At 49.9% G+C, this 10,328-nt stretch overlaps 1 long non-coding RNA gene across 1 annotated transcript; it reads left to right on the forward strand.

Annotated features, from left to right (window-relative positions):
- Positions 1 to 2,991: 2,991 nt before the first annotated feature.
- Positions 2,992 to 6,492, forward strand: LOC123362517. The gene is made up of 3 exons (XR_006576471.1): positions 2,992 to 3,095; positions 3,763 to 3,831; positions 6,381 to 6,492. It is a non-coding gene; the product is annotated as an uncharacterized LOC123362517 (long non-coding RNA).
- The last annotated feature ends 3,836 nt before the right edge of the window (positions 6,493 to 10,328 follow it).

The following is a 10,328-nucleotide window of genomic DNA, read 5'->3' on the forward strand; positions in this document are numbered from 1 at the left end:
TCTCTAACAAACACCTCCAGTGAGACCAGCTCAAAACTGGTGTCAGAGAGAGGAGGGAAATAAGGGGCAGAGAGACGGCAAGGAAAAAAGTTAGCTGGGGCCATAAAGACATGAAGGGAGGGTGTCCACCAACTGCTGCTTTTGAGGCTTGCTGCTCATGGTGCCACATCCCCAGGGCCATCCCTAGCCATTTGGGTGCCCTACACAGCTCCCCCAGAGTCTCCCCCCCCAGAGTCTGGGAGGCAGAAGCTGTGGGGGGGCCACTCTTGGGGGCCCCCCAGGCCCAGAGTGGCCAGGGGGTTTAGCGGGGGGCTGGGAGCAGCCGGCTCCGCTTCCCTCGCCCCAGCCCCAGCTGTGTCGCTCGGGGGAGGGGTCTTGGGGGACGGGATCCCCCACTCACCAGCAGCGGCAGGAAGCGGAGCAGCCCAGCTCACTCTGCTCCGCCAGCTCCCAGCCATGGCGCTCCGCTTCCTGCCGCTGGGGAGAGCCAGGGGAAGTCCTTTCCCCAACCCGAGAGACATGGCTGGAGCCGGGGCAAGGGAAATAGAGCGGGCTGGGGCCGTGTCTCTCCACTTCCCGCCGCTGGTGAGTGTGGGGGGCGATCCTTTCCCCACACTGACCAGAGGCGGGAAGCGGAGCGCCGCGGCTGGGAGCTGGCGGAGTAGAGCAGGATGGGGCCAGGTTGCTCCGCTTCCTGCTGCTGCCAGGTGGCTGGGGGAAGAGGTGGAATGGGGGCGGCCCGGGGGCGGAGCAGGGGTAAGGGTAAGAGGCAGGGTGGGGGGGAATTGTCCGGGGCCCCACATACCCCTAGGGACGACCCTGCCCCTTGCAAGTGGGGCTGGCTGAGGGATAGGGCTGGTCGTCAGGGCTGGTGCTGCCACGTATGCAGCACGCAGCAGCCTAAGGGACCATGAAATTTGGGGCAATTTGGTGCCCCAAATTTCATGGTGCCCTACGCAGCTGCGTATGCCTAAGGATGGCCCTGCCCATCCCTGTCTCCCTGGGACCAGTGAGGAATTCAGGTCAGGGGTTAGGATGTTATCCTGGGATTTAAGACGAGGAATCAATTTACTGCCATGTCACAGCGCTGGTCTACACTACAGAGTAGGTTGACATAAAGCAGCTTACATCAACCTAATTCTGTAAATGTCTGCTACACTAAAATACAGCTTCCGCCGATGTAACTTGCCCACTGCACTGACTTAATAACTCTACCTCCATTAGAGGCGCAGTGCTTAAGCTGATGTAAGTTAGGTCCATGCAGTGTCAGTGTAGACACTGAGTTGCTTACATCTACTGTTGCTGCCTTTCAGAAACCGTCCCACAACGCCCCACATTGGCAGTGAAATTGGTGCAAGCGCTCCTGGTGAGGACGCGCACCGCTGACTCAAGGAGCGTAGTGTGGACATGCAAAAGCAGTTTAATTACTGTGATGGCTGTACATTGACTTAACTTAGGTCGACTTAATTTTGTAGTGTAGACTTGTCCACAGACTTTGTCTGGGATCTAGGGTAAATCCCTTAGGCCCAGCCCAGTGTGAGGGCACTGTTTACAAACCAGCAGTTGCCAGACACACAATGGCCCTGTGATGCCAGCATGCCCCTTCCCCTCGAAGGAGCGGGCCCATGCCATGCCACAGAGCTCCTCGCCCAACCCCCCCGACTCCCTATGACCAGCGCCCCGCCCAGACCTCCCCCAGAAATGCACACCGTCCTGCACACCGTCACCCCGCCCAGCACTCCACTGCCACAGCCCCACCACAACTGCCAAGCACCCCCCTCCCAGACTGTCCAGAGACCCACTCCCCCATGCCCTGCCTCACGGCTGCACTCACCAGCCCTGCTGGGAGGTGACTGTGTCTGCTAGGCTGAGCTGACAGCGAAGCCAGGCCTGGTCCCGGGGCCGGGAATTGATCTGTCCCTTCAGGAGTGGTGCGCTCAGCCAAGCCAAGGCCTGGCTACCTCAAGACACACTTGCCCGGAGGGTCCCAGCCAAGCCCCCCACACTGTCCACTCCTGCAGGCTGAGACTGGCTAGGCTTCTGCACCAGTCCCAGGTGGCTCAGCTCTGGGGAGACAGGCGGGGCCCCACAGGCCTGGAGCCAGAGGTGCACTGGGGCCCTGCCAGGGGGCAGAGAGGAACAGGGGGGTGGGGCCAGGGGGCACAGAGGAACCCTCAGCCAGCTGGCAGGCAGGCCGAGAGGAGCAAGTGGTGGGCGGGGAGAGGAGCGGGGTCTCAGGGCGCAGTGCAAGTGGAGTAAGCTGGGGCCCCTTCTGAGCATGGGCCCAGCTCCATGGAGCCCCTGGCGCTATTGTAAACCTGGCACTGGTCACAAAATAGGTGTCTGAATGCCTGGAGCGAGGCAGCTCTGCACGTGCCCAGAAGCAGTAACTTAAGCACGTAGGGAACTTTACAGTGGACATTTGGGTGCTGAGTGAGTTTAGGCACCTCCTGGGGTTAGGGAGTAGCTGAGAAGGGATTTTGTGGATCGCAGTAGTGCTTAAAACTGGGATTTAGAGGCCTACATTTGGGGTTTAGATGCCTTACTTAGTCTCTGTGTGCCTTATTAGCACCATTTTATGGAGAGGTAACTACTTCCCTACCCAGAGACAACCAGGGCCTGCCTGATAGTGTGCGGGGGGGGGGGGGGGGTGGCGCAGAGTGAGGGCAGCTGTCTTCAGCAGTGTTACTGAGCGTGCTCAGTCCATGCAAGCATGCTCAGTACAAGCCAAGCAGCAAATCTTGAGGGGCACGTGACCCTACATGCCCCGCCCCCCCCATGCATCACCTCTGTCCCTACCGCTCTGGGGTGTTGTGAGGATAAATACATTAAAGACTAAGGTGCTCAGATAAAACAGCAGTGGGACCATATAAGTAGCTAATAGACTATTCCAGTCATGCTCCCTCTCACCCCGCCCCTACCCCAGACCTTCGTGCCAGGGGGTCACGCAGAGACTACAGAGCCTCCTCTGCGTCTGGCAGGGTGTGCCTGTGGAATTCACAGGGACGGGTGTGGCCACAGTCCAGGTCTGCATTCCTTTCCTGGTATCCTGGAAGTTGAGAAGTATGGTGAAGTCAGCAGACATACTTACACAGGTAAGGTTTCAAGATTTCATTCTTTAAATTGCAGTTGTGTGTTATTTTATCATACAATTATTAACAACTTCTCCTGTTAGTTGGCTAGATTCCTGAACACTGAGTCAATCTGTAACAGAGACAACACCGCTCTGGTTTATGGTCTGTCCATTTTAAGAGAATTGTGAAGAGTTCAGATTATGTACGAGAACCTGGCAGTCAGAATTGTTGGTTTGGTGGGGTTTTTGTTTGTTTATTTTTTAGTTGAAGAGAAGGGATGGCAGGAAAAGAAAAGAAAGAAAAAGGTCAATTAATCTTCAGCGCCTAAATAATTGTTATAAAATTTTAGTAAGAAAATATTGCATAACAAAGAAATAATCTTCTTCTGCCCTGTAGTATTTTAGCCTGATAGTCTTGCCCTATTGTTCATATTATCAAACAGCCTGGGTCAGAGTATTCAGTCCCTATTACTGAACACACCTCATGTTACTTTAAAATTACTCTAAATTCACTATACAGTATTCAAATGAAGGCTTGAAAAGAAAAATTACCTATTACACCAAAGTCTTAAAACACAACAAAAAGCACATATTGCCAGTTTAGGGACACATTTGTTGCCTGCTGTTGCCATTATATATGTCATTTCAGTCCTGCAGTTAGCTATAAACCACATCTTTCCTTTTTCCAGAGAGAAATAAGAGATGCCTAAAGGGAAGCAAGAATGGAAAGCATCCTTTAAATGACTGATTTACAATTGGTAAGGAGATACAATATGAAAATTGGACCTTTCTTTCTGTGTCACAGTCAAAGCTCTCTGAGGGCTCTTGGTTTAAAAGACCACCCACCCTCCACCTCCCAGGCCAGCCTGTTGCCTCAGAGGATTCTCTGCACCTTAAGGTCTTTAAACCACGATTTGAAGACTTCAGTAACTCAGACATAGGTTAGGGGTTTGTTACAGGAGTGGATGGGTGAGATTCTGTTGCCTGCATTGTGCAGGAGGTCAGACTAGATGACCATAATGGTCCCTTCTGACCTTAAGTCTATGAATCTATGATAGCATGACATGAAGCTGACACGTGGTAGAATCAGGTTCTAAGCTACTGTTTTAGGCAAGACGTGTTTTTGGAGAGAGAGAATGAGGGGGTACACTATTGCATCATAAGCACCTCTGTCTGATTTCCTCCTAAGGACTGTATACAGCAGTAGCAGTCTTGGTTCTGGTAGTCCATCCTGCTACAGCATACACAAGGATGAGAGAAATAATAGGGACCCAAAATAAAAGCTATTGTGAGGAAAAAATACCTTAACGCTCATTCAATCCAGCCATCAGTGTGATGCGCTTTGTGAGGGGGAGCAAACCTTCTTAGGCTGGTTAGGTGCTGGCCTACATGACCATAAAAATAACTAAATAAATAAACACCCCTTCTCTGTAGTACGAAATATTATAGTTTGTGTTCAAAGAAAGCCTGTAGGATTTTAGAGCCTGCACTGAGTCCGTTTCTCTCTGAGATCAGTTCTGTATTACATACAGGAAGCCCAATCTCATTTCCACTGAGGTCAGTGAGAATTTTGCTATTGACTTGTATGGGAGAAGTTGTCATGCCCGTACCCGGGAATACTTTATTCCAGAGGATTCCACCTCCACCTAATCTGCACACTTTGAGTACAAGAGAAATTTTGGGCCATGCCACTCTGCATTGTTGTGCAAGAAACACACGATTGGTTCTCAGCCTTTATATTGTCTGGACCAGTAAGGGCAGCCAGCACTGCAGACCCAACATGTGGGATGGTGGTGGGATTGCCTTGCATCACTCACCAATGATACCTGTCGCTGAGAAAATTAGTCTAAAAAGAGAGAAAAGATGTTTTTCTGGTCAATACACCAAGCTTGGGGGGTGTGTGTGTGTGTCAAGAGATTTAGGTTCAATTCCTGGCTCTTACACAGGTTTCCTGTGTGATGTTGGTCAAATCTCTCTGTACTTCAGTTCCCCACCTGCGAAATGGGTCTAATAATATTTCTTTTGTCTGTCTTGTCTATTTATATTATAAGCTCTTTGGAGCAGAGACCTATAAATGAGCTCCTTGCTGCCTCCCCTGACCAAGTTTCTGCGGAACTGGTCCCTCTCCATTCCTCTGTGTATTTATTAAGGCCAAATTATTGTTTAAGCCACCATGTCTGGTAAGTATTCGGAGTAGAGCTACCTCACTTTCTCTCTCAGGTTCTTGCAGTATGTCAGTATTTTCAATTCCAGGGCATGCTTCATGAAATCTTCCCCCCAGCCCTTGTTTCTTTTGTCCATACTTCCTGCCACTCCTCTCTTAGTTCATTTTTAATTAGGTTTTTAAACTCCTGTTAACTTAGGAATCTTTAGGTCATTTTTTTCAGTTTTACAGCATTTTTTTCTACTTTGTCTGCCACCTCGTTTCCTGGTAACCCAACTTATTCTGGAATCCATGCTGTTTCATTGTTTACTCTCATCTCTGCCAGTTCTGTTGTTAGTAATAATATCTAATTATATAATTTCTGCTATCTGAAGTCTCATTTTTAACTCTCAGTAGTCCTAACAGTGAATCTGATGAGATGACAAGGGAGGTAGGCTGCACATTCAGTATCCAATATAACACAACCATTATCCCTTCCAGTTTAGCTGTCATAACAACTAAAAAAATTGATAGTCTTTATTCCAAGTGTTGGGATGCAGAATGCTGACCCCACTCTCCTGGTTTTATTATCTTTACACCCATCTGTATATATTTGACAGTGTTTGCGTTATTTATCACATATATATCAATTTCTCCTCCGCTTTATGACCTCTGACAGGTCTTTATAGGCTCAGGTGTAGCCCTGCCCTCTTTAATTAACTCAAGGGGGGCTCACCTGTTCTGACATAGGGACACTAGGCCTGGTCTACTCACGGGTACCAGCTACCATGTGATTGGGAGAAAGGGTGTGACAGAGATAGGGGCACAGTGTTTTTCTGTTGATTTTAGGGCTAGGGGTTATCAGGGGATTATGTTATCCCTTGAGCCCTCCCATTTGCCCCAGAGTGAGGAACCCAGATGACAGCTGCCCAGAGCCAGCCCATCAGACAGCTCCATTTCAGATCTGTCATTCATCTGTGCTGTCTGGGACTGTGCAGCTCCCTTAAAGATCTTCACAGGAGACAGCTAGTCAGCCATGGAGACCTGCCCTCTTCTCTGTGGAGCTGAGGGGGCATATCAATGTGCAGGTTCCGTGGCATATCGGCCGCAGTGTTCAAGGAAAGCAGTGTCGTAGACTCTACTTTTTGTGTTGTCTTCTTTTAGGATTCCCTCCGAGAACACTTCCCTCAGCTTATACGGAATACCTTGTCCAGTTCTGGGAGAACACTTCATCCTGTTCTCTGGGATCCAAAAACTGCAGTTTAACTCCAGATTTCATCGCTCAGGTACCTTTATTTGGCATACAGCAACGCTATGCTGAGTTGATCAGATTCAGGCATAGAGGATGGGTATTGGGTGTACCACAGCTCTAAAGTTACACAGAAACCCTCTACTGTCATATAAATTTACACCTCTCATTGCATTTACTATACATTGCATCACACATTTTTGGCTTGGCTTGGTTGCTTTGCAGGAACAAATCCCTATGCAGCACACTCTGTCCATGCATTGTCCAAGCCTGACCTCCTCTTTACATTCCTAATTTATCTTGTCTATTGTTAGTAAATGGTTCCCTGCAGTGTTCTCCCTCTTATTTAGCTGGATCAGACATTCTGTCGTTTTCAATCTAATAATCTGTTTACATCCCTACTTCCATTCTTCAAGAAATGAGGCCTCCTTCCAGGTGTTGATTACTCATGTCAGGCCAGGCCTCAACTCAATCTTTAATTATATGGTCACACACCATTTTTGCCAAAGGAACCCTGCTTTAACATACCTAAGGATCTTCAAAGTTGGGGAAGGCACATGGCTGACAGATTCTTTGCTCTAGGGTTTTACCCGAGCAGGATTTAGGGCATGGCTACACTTGCAGATGTAGATCACTTTGAGTTATACCAGCCTTCGGAGAGCATGGTAGGGAAAGAGCTGCAGTCTGCCACACTGACATCTGCAAGCGCATTGGCGTGGCCACATTTGCGGCACTTGCAGCGGCATTGAGAGTGGTGCATTATGGGCAGCTATCCCACAGAGCACTTCTTCCCATTCTGGTGCTGTGGCTTGTGGGAAGGGGGCAGGGGTGCGGGGCATTCTGGCTCCTGTCCCAACGCACCATGATGCATCAGTTCACATCTCAGCAATCCCTCTGCTTCCGTCCACATTTGGCGCCATCTTTAAACGTTTTTTGTGCTGCGCGCTCTGTCTTCCCTTTCGGTCTGCAGGAATGGAGCCCGAACTGCTGAGGAATATGCTGATGAGTATTGCCAGCATGTCACCATTTGGCAGTCGAGTTACTCCTTAAGATCCAAATTGACAGTGAGGACTCCGATGATGATATCGACTCGAGTAATGCATACGACACGAGATTGCTTGTGGCATTCACAGACATGCTCACCACCGTATACCACTGCTTTTGGGCTCGGGAAACAAACACTGAATGGTGAGATCACATTGTCATGCAAGTCTGGGATGACGAGCAGTGGCTGCAGAACTTTCAGATGGAAAAAGCCACTTTCATGGGACTGTGTGCTGAGCTCGCCCCCCCACCCTGCGGCACAAGGACACAAGATTGAGAGCTGCCCTGACAGTGGAGAAGCGGGTGGCTATTGCAATCTGGAAGCTGGCAACTCCAGACAGCTACCGATTGGTCGCTAATCAGTTTGGAGTGGGAAAGTCTACTGTTGGAATTGTGTTGATGTAAGTTTGCAGGGCCATTAATCACATCCTGCTCAGAAGAACCGTGACTCTGGGTAACGTGCAGGACATTGTGGCTGGCTTTGCACAAATGGATTTCCCTAACTGCGGAGGGGAGATAGATGGGACAAATATTCCAATTCTGGCACCAGCCCACCTAGCCTCCGAGTATGTTAATTGGAAGGGGTATTTCTCTACAGTTCTTCAGGCGCTTGTGGATCACTGTGGGCATTTCATTGACATTAATGCAGGCTGGTGTGGAAAGGGGCATGATGCACACATCTTTTGGAACACTGCCCTGTTCAGGAAGCTGCAAGCCAGGACTTTTTTCCCAGACCAGAAGATCACTGTAAGTGAAGTCGAAATGCCCATTGTGATCCTTGGAGACCCCGCTTACCCTTTAATGCCATGGCTAATGAAACCCTACACATGGAGCCTTGACAACAGCAAGGAGTGGTTCAACAACAGGCTGAGCCGGTGCAGAATGACTGTGGAGTGTGCTTTTGGCTGTTTAAAGGGTCGTTGGCGCTCTCTGTATAGGAAGCTGGACTTGGCTGATGACAGCATCCCCACAGTTATATCCACGTGCTGTACCCTCCATAACATTTGTGATGGGAAGGGTGAAAGCTTCACTGAGGCATGGACCTCAGAGGTTCAATACCTGGAGACTGAATTTGAACAGCCAGAGAGCAGGGCTATTAGAGGGGCCCAGCGCAGGGCTGCAAGGATTAGGGATGCCTTGAGGGAGCAATTTGAGGCTGAATGCCACCAGTAATGTCTGGTGCCCTGCATGGGAGTGAAGTGCAGTGGTTCCAATGTTAGTAGGAATCTGTGTTTGCTACTCTGACTTGCAGTGCCTGTTGCTTTCCTGGGCTAAGGTATCTTTTACTTTATGCAATAATAAAGAATGTTTTAAAAGCCAAAAAATCCATTTTTTGAAAAGAAAATTCATTTATTGAAAAGAAACACAACTGCTTGGGAAGCAGAAAGGGCAAGGGGTAGGGTGGGGAATGGTACAATCACAGATTTGCGTATGTCCTGTTATCATACTCAGCCTTCCTGTCGGGAGTGCTGTGCAATGAGTGCTGCACTTCAGGATGGCTATACTGCATGGTGATGAGGGTTGAGTGCAGTGAGTAAGGGTCATAGTTTTCAGGGCTGGGTGGTGAAGCTACAGGTGTTGGAGGCAGCTGTTGGCGATAAGAACCCAGATATTGGGGAAAGTGGGTTGGAGGTGACATGGGGGCACAAGGGAAAGAGTTTTGGGACAAGGGCTGCGGGGGGGAGGAGGGCATGGTAGTGCTCTGCCTGAATGGCTACAAGAGTCTGGATCAAGTCCGCTTGGTGCTCCATGATGCTTATCAGCTGATCCGTGCTTTGCTGCCGGAGCTCCACGCTTTTGTGCCGGCGATCTGCATTCTGCTAGCAGATCCTCCTTTCACTCTCCCTCCACTCCTGCACTTTTAGATTCTCGTTAAGTGACTGCTGCATTACTTCATGCAGCATGTCTTCTTTGTTTTTGTGTGGCCTCTTCCTGATTCTTTGCAGTCTCTCGGCCGGTGATAACATGGACGGCTGAGATCTCAAGGTTGCATCTGTAAAGGCAAAATGCAGCATTTAACAGAGGCAGCATTGTTCACACTAGACAGGGCAATGATTCCCCTGTATTTAAGGATGGCAAGCACAGTCTACACAATAGCATAATTTGCCCTTCCCAAAGTGAATGCACATAACCCATGGGAGCCCCAAAATGGTGAGTAAGCACAGGGTCAAGGGGGACTAATTGTTTCATGGCTGTATTGTCCTCTGGGTTTCTGTGCCTTGGAGAGAGTCAACAGCTTCAGGGAGCCCCTATAATGAACACTGTCCCCACATTTTCCACAGGAGTTCGTCCTGGAAGATATCTCGCTGCTGAGGGTGACCTGGGAAGCAAGGGAGGGTCTTCTGCTACAATGCGGCTTCCGCCCTGGCCCATATGCAGCTTGCCTGTGTGCAGCAATGGTCCTGCCGCCCCTCACAGCACAGTGGCGCAGACATGTTAGCCTGACTGGGACAAGGACCACAGTGGCTCTCCCAAGAAACCTGCACAAGCACATTGCCCAAGTTCTGGCTGAGACCTTTGAAGAGATCACTGAGGCCGATTACTGCGATGTGAGAGAGCACATCAACGCCCTATTCCGCATCTAGGCATGCATGAGCCCTAACCCTCCTCTCTCTTAACCCTCCTCGCCCCAAGAGCCCGCACTGAATAATTTCCTTCCCAAAATAAAAGCCGCTTACCAGGAAACTCCTCTGGTGTTTGTGCTTCCCCAAGCACCGTCTGCCGCGACTGGCTACCTTCCTCCTGGCTTGAGAACAGCTCCTGGCTGCATGCATCTATGGATGCCGGGCTGTCCCCCCACTCCTCACCACTCTCGCTCC

This window comes from Mauremys mutica, chromosome 2, assembly GCF_020497125.1.
Source record: "Mauremys mutica isolate MM-2020 ecotype Southern chromosome 2, ASM2049712v1, whole genome shotgun sequence".
NCBI classification, from domain to species: Eukaryota; Metazoa; Chordata; order Testudines; family Geoemydidae; genus Mauremys; species Mauremys mutica.